Here is a 19,716-nt window from a genome sequence, read left to right as displayed (position 1 = left end):
ACAGTCAGAGGTGACAGCTGACTGTTAGAGGTGACAGTTGACAGTCAGAGGTGACAGTTGACAGTCAGAGTTGACAGTTAGAGGTGACAGTTGACAGCTGACAGTCAGAGGTGACAGCTGACAGTCAGGTGACAGCTGACAGTCAGAGGTGACAGCTGACTGTTAGAGGTGACAGTTGACAGTCAGAGGTGACAGTTGACAGTCAGAGTTGACAGCTGACAGTTAGAGGTGACAGCTGACTGTTAGAGGTGACAGTTGACAGTCAGAGGTGACAGTTGACAGCTGACAGTCAGGGGTGACAGCTGACAGTTAGAGGTGACAGCTGACAGTTAGAGGTGACAGTTGACAGCTGACAGTCAGAGGTGACAGTTGACAGTCAGAGTTGACAGCTGACAGAGAGGTGACAGCTGACTGTTAGAGGTGACAGCTGACAGTCAGAGGTGACAGTTGACAGTCAGGGGTGACAGCTGACAGTTAGAGGTGACAGTTGACAGCTGACAGTTAGAGGTGACAGCTGACAGTCAGGTGACAGCTGACAGTTAGAGGTGACAGCTGACTGTTAGAGGTGACAGTTGACAGCTGACAGTAATGTAATTGAGCTTATATAGCGCACAGCTACCCGCAAAGCAGGTGTCCCGGCGCTTGCTTAGGGAACCCTTCCTGATATTCCCCTGTGAGATAGCAGGGTATCCACAAGGTGAAAGTCAGGCATCCCGCCGCGAGGGGCCGTTGTGGAGATTAAGCAAGCTGTTGCCCAGAGTCGCAGGGTGTGAACCCGTGAGTCGAGGAGGCACCGGGGTGAGAATTATCGAGTCCGGAATTTTTAGCCCAAGACCCGCCGGGGCGGGGAATTGAACCCTGGTCCAGGACCGATCTCAGATTCCGGGTTTGCCGCCTCTAACCCCTGAGCCACACTTCTCCACTAGTCACTAGACAGTCAGAGGTGACAGTTGACAGCTGACAGTCAGGGGTGACAGCTGACAGTTAGAGGTGACAGCTGACAGTTAGAGGTGACAGTTGACAGCTGACAGTCAGAGGTGACAGTTGACAGTCAGAGTTGACAGCTGACAGTTAGAGGTGACAGCTGACTGTTAGAGGTGACAGCTGACAGTCAGAGGTGACAGTTGACAGCTGACAGTCAGGGGTGACAGCTGACAGTTAGAGGTGACAGTTGACAGCTGACAGTTAGAGGTGACAGTTGACAGCTGACAGTCAGAGGTGACAGTTGACAGCTGACAGTCAGAGGTGACAGCTGACAGATGTGACAGTTCTGACTTTTTTTGGTTTTTCTATGATGTTTTCAAGAAATTTTAATGTATTTTTTATTCTGTAACATTGCACATTGTATTCTTTCTCGTCAATCGAGGTTATTGCTCATATGTTTTTAATAAATAAAATACTACAATTTTTAACAAAAACTTAGATTTGTTCATATTTGTTTAACATAGAACTCCCCTCACGAAATGTATATATGGGTGCACTGTTATTGTAATGTACTGTCTCTGTTATAACCTAATAACTCCTGCGATAATTATTAGATACTCTGAGACACAAGGTCTCTTGACTCATACATCGAGTCACTGCCACACAGCAGTAACTAGGTGGGACTTCCCGTTGTTATTCTGCAAAACCCCGTCCCAGATAGGAGTAAGGGGGAACTCCCTGTTTTGTTTTGAGATGTGACAGTTGACAGTTACAGGTGATAGTTGACAGGTGACAGTTAGATGTGTTAGTTGACAGTTAGATGTGACAGTTGACAGCTGACAGTTAGAGTTGACAGCTGACAGAGGTGACAGTTGACAGCTGACAGTTAGAGGTGACAGTTGACAGCTGTCAGTTGCATTGAGCCGCTGGCCGGCGCGCCGCTCTTTCACCCGGAGTGTTGTATTCTATTTCACAATAAATCCAGACTGCTAGAATCGTTGAGTACCTAATTCTTAACAGCATTGGCGACCAGGCACGACACGCCGGAGAACCCACGGAACGAAGAAAGAAAATTAAAAAAGCGGAGTGAAAATGAAGCTAAGTGCAGCGTGATTTGTGATGAGAAAAAACAATTGAATGAAGATTTGAGAAATACATCGCAATTACCGTGAGTATGAGGCAGTTTCAGTAAAAAAAGAAACTTCAGGCAAAGATCGTCACATAAAAAAAAATAAAAAAAAGGTGAAGGTTTACCTGAGGTTGGCGTACTGTGACTCCATTGTTACGGTTGTGGAAGTGTAACCAAGAACTTAGTTCAACGCGGGAAGACCGTGTGAGAAAAAAATTCACCACAGAACCAAAGTGCGCATACCTGGAGGCAACGTCTGACGAAAGGCGCGTCAGGGGCCATATTGATTGAGGAGAGTTAATGCTCTAGTCGTTTTAAGACGCACAGGAAATGTGCGTGAAGACATTTTAAGGAAAAAAATAAAATCGTAAATGCACCGCTAGTGACATTCGTGGCGAGCAGAGGAGTAAAAAGATTTGGGCCACAGGAATCAGCGGGCAACTTTTAACAGTGAGACTCTTAGAGTGAATATAAAGGAACTTAAGAAAAAAGTGAATTTAATGGAAAATTGAAATGGGAGCTGAAAGTGAAATTAAAAGAAAGAATAATTCTTTAAAGTTAACACAGTGCAGTGACAATGAGTGGAATTGCATTCTTATAGTTGTTTAACATGGCAACGGGCAACATATACAATTTACCACCCCCACAATAATTTCTAACAGGTAAAGGGGAACCACAAATAAAGTGGGAGGAATGGCGAGAATTCTTTAATAATTATATAACAACATTTGAAAAGCCAGAAGAACCTTTACCAGCAAAGGAAAAGAAGATACTGCTGCACTGCTTAGGTGCTGGTGGACTGAAAGTGTACAATAGCATTACCAAGAAAGCACGAGGGGAAGAAGAGGGAGATGTGTTTGCTAATGCAATGGTAGACTTAGACAATTATTATAATCCCACTGTGTGTGTAGCGGTTAACAGGTATAAATTTTATAGGCGCAAGCAGGCAAAGGAAGAAAGTATAGAGGACTACGTCTCTGCTTTAAAAATTTGGCGCTGACGTGCACATTTGAAAACATGCATGATGACTTAATAAGGGACCAGATAGTAATGTGTGCAGCAAACCCCAACATTCAGGACACATTATGGGCCAAGGGGGAGAAACCACTCCAAGAAGTGATTGAAATTGTAAAGAAAAAAGAAATGACTGGTTGGTGCGCAAAAGCGGTGTTAAAAGAGGATAAGAATATACAGGAGGAACCTGGTGTGGTAGCTAAAATAGGCAGCAGAAAAAAAGAAGCACATGGTAAAAAAAAATAGAATTGAGGAAGAAAAAGAACACAAAGGTGGAACAAGGAATTACAATGATCTAAAATGTTTCCATTGTGGTAGCAACAGACATTTGGCAGATAACTGGAAATGTCAGGCAAGGAACAGTAAATGTACCCAATGTGGTCTGGTGGGTCATTTTCAAAAAGGTGTGTTACAGAAAAGCTAAGGGTAAAGTGAAATATGTAGAAGAAAGCGAAGAAAAAGAATCAGAATCATCGGATGAGTCAGAGTACAACCTATGTGTGCTCAACATAACGGATGGAGAAACCAAAGAAGAAGCGGGAGAAAATGAAAAGAAAAAACCTGAGTATCACCATTGGAGGAGTAAGCATAGATATAGTAGCTGATTCAGGGTCACCCTGTACTATTGTTAATAAGAAAGTATGGAAGAGAAAATTTGTAGAAAAACTTGGAAAAGAGTTGAATGAAGCTGACATTACACTAAAAACATACACTGGAGAAATCATTGTTTTGGTCGGTTGTAGAGAGCTGGAATTTGATTTCAAGGACAGAAGTACCAGGAGTAAATTATACGTATCAGCTAAAGGTCCTTCTGTACTAGGATGAAAAGACGAGGGAAAATTAGGTATTACTCTCAATCCCAACAGTTCAGAACCTGTAATGGTAATACAAATGGAAAAAAATACGATGTATCCAGAAAGTTTCCCTAAGGTGTTCAGTGGAACAATAGGAAAGTTGAAAGGATTCCAACATAAAATAAAACTGAAAGAGAACGCAATTCCTTGCATACACAAGGTGAGACACATTCCTATGTCTCTACGAGAAGAAGTGAAAAGACAGAATAATGATTTACAGGAAGCAGACATAATAGAACCCACGGAATCATCTGAGTGGGTTGCACCCATGGTCGTGGCACGAAAATCCAATGGCCAACTGAGGTTGTGCATGGACTTGCGCGACCTTAACAAAAATACCTTGGTTGATCAATACCCACTACCAAAAATAATCGAAATGTTGTCACTCACAAAAGGTATGAGGGTTTTCTCTACAATTGACCTGGCAGCCGCATACCACCAGGTACCCTTGCACCCGGACGGACAGTAGACATCTCACTAACTTCATTTCGCCTTTTGGGTGTTACTAATTCAAAAGAGTACCTTTTTGATTGGCGTCGGCTGCTGCGCTATTTCAGAGGCTCATGCATGAAGTGTTTAAAGGAATAAAAAAAGTACTCATATTTCAAGATGACATTCTTGTGATGGGAAAAGACCTAGAAGACCACGATCTCAAATTGGTGCGTGTACTTAACATACCGGAAAAGCTTGGGTTGACAGCAGAACTGAAGAAGTGCAAGTTTGCAGAGAAAAAAAGTGACACACCTGGGACATGAAATTACTCCAGAGGGAATAAAACCGAAGGAAGAATTACTCAAGGCAATTAAAGAAGCACCAATACCCAGTGATAAAGATGAACTCAAAGCATTTTTGGGATTGGTAGAGTTCTATTCAAAGTTTGTAAGGAACTTTTCGACTAAAACCTACAACATAAGACAACTGTTAAAATCAAAGAACAAATTTGAATGGTCTTTTGAATGTGAGGAAAGTTTCAACACACTCAAACTGGAGATATGCGAGGCTCTACCCCTACAAGGTTTCGATACAAGCCTTGACAGCAATGTTACAACTGATGCAAGTGGAAGAGGGATCGGAGCGGTACTCACACAGATTGATAAGGATGGAAAAGAAGAAACTATAACCTTTGCATCACGCTCACTTACTCCACCGGAGGAGAGGTACTCTGTTATTGAGAGCGAGGCATTGGCTTGTGTGTGGGGACTAGAACACTTTCTCCCACACACAGGGGCCCCCTCCCTCCCACACACAGGGGCCCCCTCCCTCCCACACACAGGGGCCCCCTCCCTCCCACACACAGGGGCCCCCTCCCTCCCACACACAAGGGCCCCCTCCCTCCCACACACAGGGGCCCCCTCCCTCCCACACACAGGGGCCCCCTCCCTCCCACACACAGGGGCCCCCTCCCTCCCACACACAGGGGCACACAAGGGCCCCCTCCCTCCCACACACAAGGGCCCCCTCCCTCCCACACACAGGGGCCCCCTCCCTCCCACACACAGGGGCCCCCTCCCTCCCACACACAGGGACCCCCTCCCTCCCACACACACGGGCCCCCTCCCTCCCACACACATGGGGCCCCCTCCCTCCCACACACATGGGGCCCCCTCCCTCCCACACGCAGGGGCCCCCTCCCTCCCACACGCAGGGGCCCCCTCCCTCCCACACACAGGGGCCCCCTCCCTCCCACACACAGGGGCCCCCTCCCTCCCACACACAAGGGCCCCCTCCCTCCCACACACAGGGACCCCCTCCCTCCCACACACAGGGGCCCCCTCCCTCCCACACACATGGGGCCCCCTCCCTCCCACACACATGGGGCCCCCTCCCTCCCACACGCAGGGGCCCCCTCCCTCCCACACGCAGGGGCCCCCTCCCTCCCACATTTTTATTTATTTATTTATTTATTTCATGCGTTTTTTATCTCGCGCGGACTTTACCCGAAGACGTCAGAGCACTTCACAGAAGGAACGGAAATGAAACATCATGAGAAAATTACACGTGAACAGATTACGAAAGCAAACGCTAAGTTACATGAGGCAAAAGAATACACTGGGAGGGCACTTCCATAGTCATGGAGAATAGAGGTTTCAGTGATGGGAGGTCTTCCTTCAGATAATAGAGAGGCCGTGAATTACTTTAGGAAGTGTCTCTGGAGGAGAACTTTGAGGTCCCTTTTGAAGGCCTGGGAGGAGGCGGTGGTCCGGAGCTGAGGCGGAAGTGAGTTCCAGATTCTCACCGCGTTGCCTGAAAAGGATTGGGCCATCGTTCTCTCCTTGAAAGTGGGAGGTTCAAGCAGTAGATTTTCCGCATTACCTGATGGTCTAGAGCTTTCAGAGAGTTTCAGTTTATTCACCAGGTAGCGGGGAGAGGAGGAGTGCAAGGCGTTGTGGGTGATACAGGCAGTCTTGTAGATAGCTCTAGCCTCGATGGGAAGCCAGCGGAGGGTGGATAACATCGGTGTGATGTGGTCGCTTCTTTTGGCCCCATAAATGAAACAAGCTGCTGAATGGAGAACTGACTTAAGGGGGGACAGGTGGGATTTGGGGAGGCCAGTAAGAAGAGAATTGCAGTAGTCCAGTCTGGAGAAGACCAGCGATTGGCCCAGGGTTTTAAGGTCATGCTCCGGGAAAAAGCGATGGATTCCCCAAAGAAGGCGCAGATGGTATCGAGCAGACTTTGCAATGGAATTGATGTGGGAAATTAGATTGAGTTTTGTAGAGTATGACACCAAGGGATTTTGCACTGTCGACAATGATGGGTTTATTGTTTAGTAGATTCATCTGATCCATCCATGATTGAACCGGGGGAGGAGAGATTGAAGAGGAAAAATTCGGTTTTGGAGGGATTCAGAATCAATTGATGAGTAAACATCCAGTTATGAATGGAGTCGAGAGTAGAGCTTAGGATAGAGAGATCGTGAGTGGAGGCGACCTTGAGGTAGATTTGAGTATCGTCAGCATAGAGATGATAGTGGATCCCGGATTTACTTAGGAGATTTCCCAGTAGTTCTCAATAGAGATTGAACAATGTGAGTGCAAGAATAGAGCCTCGAGGAACACCTTGACCCACCGCCGAAGGAGATGAAAGACTGTTCTCTATGTTGATCATTTGGGATCTATCGGAGAGAAAGGAAGCAAACCATTTAAGCACAGTGCCCTCCATGCCCATTATCTCTGTTGAGGCGGGTGTTGTGATTGACAGTGTCAAAGGCTGCAGAAAGGTCAAGGAGAATTAGAAGACAGGACCCCCCCGAATCGAGTATCCGCAGCGCATCATCAATCACTTGCAGTAGGGCTGTTTCAGTGCTGCAGTTTTGGATGAATCCGGACTGAAGATTGTCAAGAAGATCATTGTCCTTGATATGACGAGAGAGTTGTTTCGCAACACATCTTTCTGTGATCTTCGCAAGAAAGGGTAGGTTAGTGATGGGGCGGAAGTTGTTGAGGTTATTCGCATCCGCAGTGGGTTTTTTAAGCAGAGGGGTGACCTGCCCAATTTTGAAGGAGACAGGAAAGGAGCCTTGACAGAGGGAGAGGTTGACCAGAGTGGTCCAATAGGAGAGAGAACGGGTATAGAAGTCAAAGGCAATGGCACTGGGGATAGGGTCAAGAGAATGGTTGGAGGGCTTTGTTTCGCGGATGCATTTGAGAAGGGTATCTTCAGACATGAGGTCAAAGTTCTGCCAATTGGCTAAGGATTTGCGCTCCTCTGGAGGGGTAGGATGAGCGACCTGATCCACAAGTGATTTCACTTTTTCGTCAAAGAATACCGCAAAATCCGCTGCTTTCTTTGTAGAATCCTCCAACTTGGAGGTTGGGGGGAGAGCAGTTAGTATTCTTGATGAGATCAAATAGTTTTTTGGGTCTATTTTTGGTTGAGTCAAGGAGGGTTCTGAAGTGCGACGCTTTCCCAAGGAAGATGTGCTTGTGGTACTTGGATCTTGCTGAACAAAGCGTGGCCAAATTATCGGTGGTGGGCGCTAGCCTCCATCGTTTCTCCAGGAGTCTTAGGTACTTCCTTTCTTCATATAGGGATTTGCTGAACCAGGGTGCTGAGGGAATGGGCCTTTTCTTTTTGCTTTGGAGTGGAGCGACATTATTGATTTCGACTGCAAGGACTGGGAGGCATTGGGAGGTGAGTTCGTCAACATCTAGGTTCGGGTCTAGCCTTGGAAGTGATAACAAAGCTGATTCACAGAGGGAACCAACGTCAATATTTTTAGTGTCACGGAACCAGGAGGTAGCCCTCTTAGGTTGGCCAAGAGTTATAGAGTGTGAAAGGTGAAGAAAGAATGGGAGGAGGAGGTGGTCAGACCAGTGTACATGAATGGGGGTAGCGATAGAAAGCATGCCTGCTTTAGAAATAACAAGGTACAGGATTGAGCCCTTAGTGTGTGTTGATTCTGTGCAGTGCAGATCATAAACAAACACCCAGTGACCACTGGTGATCACTGTACTTAGCATAAGCCTGTAACAAAAACCTAATTCGGCACCAACCGCATTGTATGCCCATAATCTCAACAGAATGATATTGGACCCTAACCTCCTGAGAATCACTAACGTTAGGGGCATAAAGCACAGGGTGGAACAAAATCTCACTAGCATAACCAGAATACGCAAGACAAGCTCATCATCATAAAACCACCTTTAGAGGTACTCCGAACAGGGTGCATAATTCATACTATATGAAAAAAATGTCTGGGTGTTAAAGCTGTCGTGGATGTCTGCTATCTTGCGGTGGAAGAAGGTGGCGAGGGAGTCGCACAGGGCTTGCGACGGCAGGACGTAGCTGGTGTTGGAGCTGGGGTTGGAGAGTTCCTTCACGATGTTGAAGAGCTCCTTGCTATTGTGTGCACTGTTGTCGAGGCGGTCTTTGAAGGAGGTCCTCTTGGCCGCCCTGATGAGGTGGTGGTGATTGCGGATGACGTCCTTGTGTGTTGCGTGGCTGTCCGGAGTTTGTTCACTGTGCCATTTCTTCTCTAGTTTCCGGCAGGCTTGCTTGGAGGCTAGGAGTTCTGGGGTGAACCAGCAGGCCCTCTTCCTGGTGTCTATGTGAGGGGGGTTTCTTCAGCGGGCGACGGTGTTAGCGCAGTCTTGATTCAGCGTCTGAGGCTGTGGGCAGCATCGTCTGTGTTGGAGAGTTCGGTGGGTGGGCTGAGAGCGAGGTTTTCGTGTAGTTGGTCTTCTGTGATTTTGCTCTAGCAGCAGCGGGGGATCTGTTGGGTGCGGTGGTGGGTTTCTGGACGGTGGAGTGGATGGAGAGGTGGTCGGTCCAGAGGAGTTCGGTGAAGTGGCTGACAGACGTGCGGGCTTGAGGAGAAGACGGGGTTGAGCGTGTGGCCAGGGGAGTGGGTGGGCGTTGTGAAGAGTTGCTTCAGTCCGAGGTTGGCGAGGTTATCGATCAGGGTTGTGGAGTTGTTGTCGTTGTTGTTCTCAAGGGGAAAGTTCAGGTCTCCGAGGAGGATGCAGTCGGTGGAGGTCAGGGCGTGCGTGCTGATCAAGTCGGCGATGGAGTCGCTGAACTGGGGGCGGAGTCCGGGGTGTCGGTAGACGAGGGTGCCTCTGAGGGTGGAATTAGGGTCTGTGTGGATCTGGAAATGCATGTGTTCGGCGGTGCTGAGCGCATCGGCGGTGCTGAGCGCATCCTCGGTGCTAGTCGAGACCCTGATGCTGTTCTTGTGGACGATGGCAATTCCACCTCCGACTCCGTTGGTGCGGTCTCTGCGGGTGATCTTGTAGCCGTCTGGGATGGCGATGTCGGTTGCGGAGGAGTCGTTAAACCAGGTCTCTGTCAGGAAGGCGGCGTCCGGGGATGTTGTGTCGAGCAGGTCCCAGAGCTCGCGGCATGCTTGCGTGCGGAGCGGGTCTTCAGTCGTATACATCGAAGGTGGTTGGGGTCTTCATTGGCGGGTGGTTCGTCGGCTCTGAGGCTGGTGTAGCTGCAGTGCTGGCAGGTGAAGGGGCCGTGTGTGCGTTTCGGGCGGCCTCGAAGCAGGTGTGGCTCCGTCTGGAGTTGAGAGCGTGCAGAGTGCTGGCGTCGTAGTGGCGGCGGTCGTCACTGCGGGTGCGGGGGCCAGGGGTTCTGGTGCGGGGGCCAGGTGTTCTGGCGCTGGGCGCGGTCCAGGCGTGGACGGGTGCAGACGGGCCTGCCTTGGGCGCGCGCGGCCGCGCAGTGGCCGCCATATATGGGGAGGTAGGAGGGAGGAGCAGCTGGGAGGCAGGAGGCGGGGCAGCGAGTGGGTAGTCAGGGGGGGCAGGGCGGCAGGGGATGCAGAGGCGAGGGCAATGAGGGACAACAAAGGTAACAGAAGAAAAAAGGGGCACAGAAACAAGGGGAAAAAGAGTGGCACAGAGGGCGGAAGGGCACAAAAAAACGAGTGGAACAGAAGGCAAAAGGGGCACAAAAATGAGGGGGAAACGAGTGGCGCAGAAGGGCACAAAAAACAAGTGGAACAGAGGGCAGAAGGCCACAAAAAACGAGTGGAACAGAAGGCAAAAGGGGCACAAAAACGAGGGAAAAACGAGTGGCACAGAAGGCAGACGGGCACAAAAAACGAGTGGAACAGAAGGCAAAAGGGGCACAAAAACAAGGGAAAAACAAGTGCCTCAGAAGGCAAAAAGGGCACAGAAATACCGGAAAAACGATGGCACAGAGGCAAAATGCAGAATACAGAAATACAGGGGCAGCTAAGAACAGAAGGCAGAACGGGCAGAGAGGCACGGGGCAGCGAGGGGAACAGAAGGGAAAACCGGGCAGAGACACGGGGCAGCAAGGGTTACAGAAGGAAAGACCGGGCAGAGAGCACGGGGACAGGGAGGGGAACAGAGGGAAGAAAAAGGGGCACGGACCACGTACTGGCAGCAATGAAAATACAGGCAATAAAATAAAAGCAATAAAGCGGAGGAAGAACAAACCTACCTACGGCCTACCACTGGCCAGCAGGGATGAGGCGCAGGTGGTAGCCTGCGGGTGGTGGAGGGCCTCAAACTTCCTCAGCAGCGGCAGCTGGGGCAGGGAGACACAGGCGGAGCTGTGCGGAGAGGGAGCGACATACCTGGCGGGGTCAAGGGTCGCTCCTGGTCACAGAACAGAATCATCAGGTTCAGCCAGTAATACAGAATTCAGAATGTAGCACAAGGATAAACAGGGCGCATGCCAGGGTTTGACAAGCTGGGAAAGAGAGTATTAGAGATAGAAGAAAGTAGAAAGAAATATGCAAGAGCAACAAAAGAAATTTAACAACCTCTATTCATTTGAATATCAATCACGCCTCATCCATGGCCTCGATTTGGTCAATAAGCATCCGGAGTGAGCCGGCTGCTCAAATACCATTGTCCGAGGCCCAATTAATTCAATAGTAATCAGGTGAGGGACCAGAGATGTGGGACACGTTTCTAACTATACTAGACCGCTATATAGATCACATACGGGGGAAATATAGCCGCCATATTGGAAGGACAGACTTAATCGAAAAACAAACTATTAAGCCAAATCAAGCTAGTTAGGCAAGTCTTGGCATAGAAAAAATAATAAAAGAATAAATAAGAAGGTAAATCAGGGGGAGAGCTAATAAATGGAGCAGCATAAGCCATGAAAATATAAACAAGCACTGTGTCAAGTGAGGCGAGGATAGAAACGTATGACACAAATACATGGAGAAGAGTGCCATTTAGTGGTCAGAGATAGAAAAGCAGACCATTCATTCACAGAATAAGACGGCAGGAACTACAAACATACGTTCGCCTGAAGGGCACCAATGGGTAAAGGAGTTGACCCCGAAGGATTTTGAATTAAGTTCAAAAAGGGGGATAATTATGTTATGGCATTATCCCATGTAAGGAGTTCATGAGGCCAGAGGTAGCTGATTGCAAGGTAAAAATCCAAACGAATGATTTTCTTCCTCAGGCCATCAATGTTACTGTCTTTAAGATATCTGATCTTTTCCAAAATGATCCATTTAGGATCTTTCTCAGTATGTCTTTTCTGACACCAGTGTTCCACTAAGAGGGCTCCAACTAATTGTTTTTAACCTGGGTCTGGTGTCTCTGTGGACTAAAGCAGCCACTGCGGGGCCTGTGTCCGACCCCATGGTTACAGGTTCAAATCCCGGCGGGTCCACTCAGCCTTTCATCCATTTGAGGTCGATAAAATGAGTACCATTGAATTGGGTAACAATAAGCATCTGTTATTCAGCGCCAGGACACCTTCGGGTAATCGTGTGCTTTACAAATGCACCTGTTATGTTAATAGCAGATTTATGCTCACTAAATCTAACTCTAAGTGCTCAACTGGTTTCCCCCACATAGCCAAGGTTTCAAGGGCATTGAATCAAATATACAACGTCGGCTGTCCTGCAGTTGGGCATCTCTGTAAGTTTAAATTTCCTCTGTCCCCAAACCAGAATATTGGTAGTAAGGGCATGGTTACACGCATGGCAATTACCGCACTTATGATTACCCGTGATGGGAGATCCTGTGATAGATTTCTGAATTTACTCCCTCTCTTCTTTGTAAGTCGCTTTTACTAAGGACTTTCTAAGGTTCCCGTTAAGTCTAAAGGCAAAGACTGGTCTAGGGAGTTTGATGGATTCTTCTCTGGCATTAATGATGTGCCATTGAGACCCAATGATTTGTCTGATTTTATTATTGAGGTTTGAGTGCTGTGTAACACAAACCAACTTGTAGTCATAATTCTTGGATTTGTCTTGGAAAAGGGTATCCCTATTAAAATATTTGGCTCTTTTATGGGAGTCTTTTAGGATATCCTCTGGCAAGGAACTTATGATTGAGTTGTTAAGCGTGATAGTCGTAATCCTGGATATTTTAGAGCAGGTTCTGCGCAACCGTAGAAACAGACTAAATGGAATGCCGTCTCTCTGACACCTAGGGTGATAGCCGTCATAATGTAAGGTGTTCCTCGCTGTGGGTTTAGAATACAGGGATACTTGTATGGTATTATTTTCATTGATAATCCAGATATCTAGGAATCCGACATTGTCTTTACTAGTTTTGGGAATAAAATTCATGTGTGGATCGCACAGACGGACCCAAAGAAAAAGATTCTGGAAGTTGTTCTTACTCTCCTTTCCATATAAAAAAAAAAATATCATCAATGTATCTTTGCCATTGGTGACTGTTTTTAGCAAAAGGGGCTATTTCATTAAAAATGAATAGAAGTTTGCTACATTGGGGGCACATGCCGCCCCCATGCGAACTCCTTGAATCTGTTAGTAAATTGAGTTGTTGAATTCAAAGTAGTTCTCTTTGAGAACAATGGCCAGCCATTGTAGGATGAACATATGGTTGTCTTGAGTCTCAATTCTTTCTAGGGTCGCTTTGACTGCTTCAAATGCTTCTAGCTGGGGAATATTGGCGTATAAAGCCTCAATGTCAGTCGTGACCAGGATATCCACATTGCAGTTTAAGGATATTCCTTCTATTTTAGATATCATATGTCCTGTGTCTTTGACATAGGCTAGGAGGGCAGACACCAATGGTTTTAAGAAATTATCTAGATATTTAGAAAAAGGTTCTGTTGTGGATCCTATGGTAGACACAATGGGTATAAGGCAGGACTGATGGGATCTTTGTGGGTTTTAGAAACTCCGTATAACACAGGGGTTTTTGTGAAAGGTCTATTGAGAAACTCAAATTCCTGTTTACAAGTCGTGCCTCTGTTGAGGGCACTTTCTGTGATATGGAGAATTTTATTTTTGAACCTTTGTTCAGGAAAGGTGCTCATTTTAGAATAATGCTCAGGAATATTTAGCATCTTTTGAATCGGATTCTTATAGTCTTTGGTATCTAGAACAACAATACCCCCCCCCCCCACCTTTGTCACATGGTTTGATAGTAATGTTATGATTTTTACGCAGATGATTGAGGGCATTGTACTCATCAAGATTCAGATTATAAGGAGGATTAAGTAAACATTTTAGCATGGTTTGGTTTTTGGTAAAGACTGTTTTTTCAAAGATATTAACTTCTGGGCCTGACTCGTCAAGCGTTGTAGTAAAAGAAGATGGAAGCTTGGGTCCTGATCTGTTGTCTATGGTGGGCACATAGGAGTCTGAAGAACTTTAAGTATAATTTCGCAACATAATTCAAACTTATCAACATTAGAACTGGGAACAACCAATAGTCCTTTTGTAAGAAGCCTTAGCGAGTGCTCATCCAGTTCTACTTTTGACAAGTTGAACATAGGTACAGGGTTGATACGTGATGGGGAGTTTAGTCCCTCCAATATTGATTGCGTCTGGTTCGAAGAAATTGTGGGGGCTTGTCTGTATGTTGATGTCGTCCCCTCGTTTAATTTCTGAACCTCACTTTTGGTGTGCCCTGGTGGTTCCCTAAAAAACGGCTGTTCTTATTGGGTCCTTCAGGAGGTATTTTTCTATGTATCAAACACGTTGGAACCACCTTCTCACTCTTGATTCAGATGTATCTGAGTAAGTTCGAATTTTTTTTATTTGACCAGTGTTGGTAGTCAGACTGACTAACGTTATCTATGGGGATATTGTAATATTGAACTCCCAGATATAGATATACTCTTTCCTCAGAAAAATAGCAAATATCTTTTTTGAGATTAACTTCTTCTAGTCTCTTTTTAGCTTCATTTACTCTACCACTTCTCTTGCTGTTTCTATAATCAGGATCATAAGGTCTCTAGAACATCAATTTGCGTTGATAGACCACTTTTCCAGGAATTTTCTAATCTCTACAGAGAGTCCTTGAATGTTCCGAATTCTTAACCCGTTGGGTACGACTCCTGGCTTCAGGTATTCCAACATAAATTCAGCATGAGACTCTGATTTTGGCTTTCTTTACTAGGCTTAATAGTTTAAAACATTCATCATTGCTCCCTTTACTAATGGAGAAAGGTTTATTGGTAATGGTAGTCTGTCCTAGCAGTTTAGAGAATTCCTCAGCACTAAAGCCAAAGGTTTTTTTGCTTTCCATAGGATAACTGAATTGGCTGCCCATAGGAGAAACAGTTAGAAAGGGATGAAGGGGGAAATGAACAAAACAAAGGAAAGATAATGGTGCTAATGTGAAAGTTAACTTGCTAAAGAAAGAAAAATATATATAAAATAACACGGATATGCCTGAAAGAAGAGTAGAAAGACCATCTACAGAGAGACACTTAAGACACGTTTAACTGTGAAATAACCACCCGTACTCCTTGGTTAAAGAATGTTAAAAGTCGCTCAAATTACTTAACCAAGGAATCTGTGGGCTACACCTGACAAAGTTACCAAAGGTGAGAAGTTGCTATTAAATAAAAATTACTGGGAACATGACTTAACGAGAATCTGGGCTAAGCAAATGGAGAGGTCACTAACAGGGCAACTTCTACTTCTTAAATGCTCGCCTACCTTTGAGTTCTGTATGGATAGGATATATCCAGCAGGGGCCAAGCGAGTGTACACCCAGCTCAGTTTTGGTATCCCCCCCTAGGAAGCCTTACCTCGAGAGGGTGCAAAATGGACAGTGATTGGAGAGTTGCCCCTTCTGCCAGTTACTAAAGGAACGGGAGGTACATTTCCTGCTATTTTGTCCCAGATATTCCATCGTACGGAAAGAATGGATCATAGCATGGTGCAAACTTAAGGTTGTACGGCACGACTAGGAGGCAATGCAGATTTTGAAAAGAGACACAAAGGAGCCTTTAGTATTTGCGGGTGACATGTTTTATAAGGGGCCTGGGCAATACGCATGAAAAGTCAATTATCTGTGAACCTGTAATTATTACTGCTGCTATGTGTGTATATATAAGCATTGTTCTTTTTTTTCTTCACAAGCACATTATTACTAGTCCAACTCGTTTTTATGAATTGCTTTTAAGCGCGTCTTTTTCTGTTGGTTATTTTTATTACTTTTTGATATTTTTTTTATTTGTAGAATAGGTTATTTACAGTTGATGATAGTAAGAGTGGAACAGTTATGTTGATAGCGAATATGGTTTCCCCTGATGTCCCTCACAAGGCCCATCCCATGGATCATATCCTATTATAATGTTTCTATGCATTTTTTCATGTCATGATCTTTATTATGCGTTTTATTTTCATCATTATGATGTATTTGTTGTAAATGCACTTTCAGGTCTCTGTACCTAAATAAAGTATTTACTACTAATGGGAGACTAAGATATCACCTTCATGGTACCTGGCAACTCTCAAGGTGTTCCCAAAGAGAAGTAAATTCCACCTACCAGGTTCTTATCAAACAATAGTACTACTCTGTGCAGACACCAAAATATATGCTTGATTAATTGCCCATCATTTAGCCTCGGATTTCTATCTTAGTGAACAACACTATAGTATTAAGAAGGGCAGGGATGCCACACACCATGCCCGCTTTATATTTGCACTGATCCACTGGGTAGACACACATCAACAACCCACTACTATCATTGCGTCAGATGCAGAAAAGGCATTCGATTGGGTGGAATGGCCTTTTCTTTGATCCATTTTATCTCATCATGGATTCCCGGCCAGTTTATTGGGTGGTTCTAAGCCCTTTAACCAATCTATTCGGCTGGCAGTTTAGATCATTGGCCATTTCTCTGCCACATTTCTAATCTCTTAGGGCAAGGCTGCCCTCTCACTTTTCCTTCATTTTTATTTATTTGAGTTTTATATAGCGCTGGCTAGACCCGGAGGTATCGGAGCGCTTTACACGAGGATCTACAAAATTACATCAGTTACAAGTTACATCAGTTCCAAGAAAACATTTCAAGAGCATCAGAAGGCGAAGTAAAAGGAGCTTAAAAGGGTAAGTCGCACTCTCCACTGAGCCTTTTCAGACTCTTGTATCAGAGCAATGCCTTTCCCCATTCGACCAGCTAATGGGAAAAGTAAAGCTTTAGCACACGCAGGCGACACCCTCTTCAATCCATTCCTGTTGTAGACGGAGGAGCAGCTGCTTCAAAGAGCCACTGTGGGTATAAATGAAATATCGAGGAAACTCACCTGTTTAAAATCAGAGGAGCGCAAGGACATGAACAACGCTCAGTTGCCAAACTGAAAAACCCAATAGGACACCTGCCTTGAACTCTGTCAGGCTTTGCAAATATACATAAGATGGTGATCTTGTTAAAGCAATACAAAAAACAAAAAAGTTTTGTGCACTCCCAGTCCATGCCCACCAATCATTTGTTTGTCACTTAGATTCTGTTATATCTTTCTTGACATGGAATCAGAAAAGGCATGGACGTGCGTTCTGATTTCATCGTCTCGCAGTAGTGGTGTTAGGACTGGACAGCTCAAGGGATTCGGCAGGATAAACGGGTTGATGCTGTAAGTGAAGTACCATTAATGATAAACATGTCTTTTTTGCCTGCCCCGCATACTCAGCCCCCCCGGAGTAAATGGTTAAAACCTATCTGTAATAATATGAGAACATGGGTGGGGTTGGAGGCCTTACGGATTATGAGGGTTGACACAACAGATCTGGTGGTCATAGCCGTAGCAAAGTTTTTGGGTTGGACGTGGATAATTAGAGCTAAGCACCCAATAGATAGCTGATTAATTGTTTTAAATCTGCTTTTATATATACCTTAGAACGTCTCTAATTTTATTCATGTCTTACTTGTTGTAATATAATCCTACATGTATGATACTTTTTGTAGCTTTTCACAGATGTAAATCGTGTTGTAGGTTTTATTTTAAGTTAAATTTTTCATGTTTAATACTAATGTTATGCTGACTGATTTTAATAGAAATGGCAATTAGTGCTAAAGTATGTAGACTGAGCTATTTTTACGATTGTCTTTTATGATGAAATATTTCAAAATAAAGACGTATGAAATGAAATGATAAACTTATATTTCAAAATCGTATCTTCTTTTTTAGGTCTCGCCTGACACAGCCCATATGCCATCGCTTGCAAGATCTTTTGTTAAAAAGAAATCAAAAGAAGGCTCAGGGCACACCCATTACTTACCATTTGGGTCATTTTTCTTAAGGTCTCACTTGAGATCGCATACGTGCAATCGCTTGCGAGGATTTTATGTTACCTAAAAAAAAAAAGTGCTTTAGGACCATACATGACTTCCTACTGATTTGCATCAGTGTCACTCTTATTTTTTGCTTCTCATTGGTGAGCGTGTCCTCTTCAGTTTGTCTTGTGTTTGTCTCTTCCCTGGAGCATGGACCAACTACTGTCTGACTTCGTCTTCTGTGCTGCTTGCTCTGGGACTGTGGTACCTTTTGTTTGTGTTTTGCAAGGCAGCTTGCTTGCGGGCTGGTGGGAACTTATTAGGGTGCAAATTACTTAATATTGTAAAGCTATTTTTGCAAGTGTGCTGACAAGTAATAAATCACTTTAAGATAAATTATTTTTCATACTAAGATGTTGTCTCGGAGGCTTAAGCATTAAAACATAAACCTTCTGAAAACACTGCATGTCTGATTAAGAAGGGTGCGGAGCCAAAACAGTGTGTACTTAATTTGAAGAGATAGCGAGAAGTTTATTTCTCTGAATCTTCGTGGGACATAGGGGATTGTGTCTCAGGCTATCAGCACCTTCTTTGTACATCTCAGAAATAGTGTAGGAGATGTTAGATTAGTGCGGGAATTAGTGCTTTGATCCCCTTTCTCTTTTTTTGGTTATGTCTGATTATGAATAAAATACTTTCTAATAATAGCAGGTAATCCACAAACACCACATTTTGGCCACCTGATGCATTCACCTTGAAGCTATAAACATACTGCCTTCCTGTAAGACTGTTGCCGGACAGTATGTGTTTTATTAATCAACATTTGCCCATGTGGCACATTTACCTATTTATTGGTTACCTGTTTTGTAGTTTAGAGGATGCTTATTTCATCAAACATGATGTGTTTTCAAAAGGGCTATGTTTCACCCTTATCTGCATTTACCTCTACCCTCCTATGGACCCTAAAAACACCCTTACCTCTATCATCCCTCAACCCTAAAATGACCCTAAACGACCTTTAGCCCCTTTTGAACCCCAAGAACTACCTCAACGACCAGGGGACTCAAGAGTATCATGAGAGGAATACGGAGGCTTCCCAACTGGAACGCAGCGGCTTATAGGATTGGCAGAGGAATCTGCCTTCGCCTCTAGGGCCCTCATTAGGAGTGGCCTCTTCATTTCTGTGGGGCTGGTGATAGGAGGTACAGACCCCACAGGGATTATAGATCTTCTGTGGTTCTGTTTGAGCAGGTCCTCGTGCCAGCTCTCCTGTGCAGGTTGTACGCAGTCCTTACGCTCTGCTGCCCTCTGTTGTGCCCCCTCTACTCGTTTCTTGCCCCGTCTTGCTCATTTTTTACCCTGTTTTGCCTTCCTGCTTGTTTTTCTCCTCTGTTTTGCAGTTTCTGCCCATTTTTCTGCCCTGTTTTGCCTTTTCTGCCTTCTTTTGCCTTTCCTTCTCGTTCTTCTGTCCCGTTTTGACTTTTCTGCTCGCTCATTTTTCTGCCCTCTGTTTTGTCTTTTCCTGCTAGTTTCTTCCCTCTTCCCGCCGTTTCCTCAAGATCTGTCTCAGGGGGAGCTAGCACGACAAAGACCCCACATTCCGGAGCCCAGATACCCCCAGGGGTGGCAGTGCTGTACTTGACAAATGCGGATTGATTGTTTATTTTCACAAGGAGATTTCAGTTAAATACTAATCTTTACTGGGTGAATCAGATCCAGGATTACAGATTCCTCGAGTAAACCCCCCATTTATAAGAGGATTCTCTGGATCCAGCCTGTAAATAACTGGATGTTCTTCACTCCCCAGAGTTACCGATACCTCTGGTCCCAGAAATCCATGGGGTTGAGAAAATCCAG

The sequence above is a fragment of the Lissotriton helveticus genome, chromosome 5_1, assembly GCF_964261635.1.
Source record: "Lissotriton helveticus chromosome 5_1, aLisHel1.1, whole genome shotgun sequence".
Classification (NCBI taxonomy): Eukaryota; Metazoa; Chordata; class Amphibia; order Caudata; family Salamandridae; genus Lissotriton; species Lissotriton helveticus.
The sequence above is the reverse complement of the archived record's forward strand: the minus strand, read 5'-3'. Positions refer to the sequence as shown.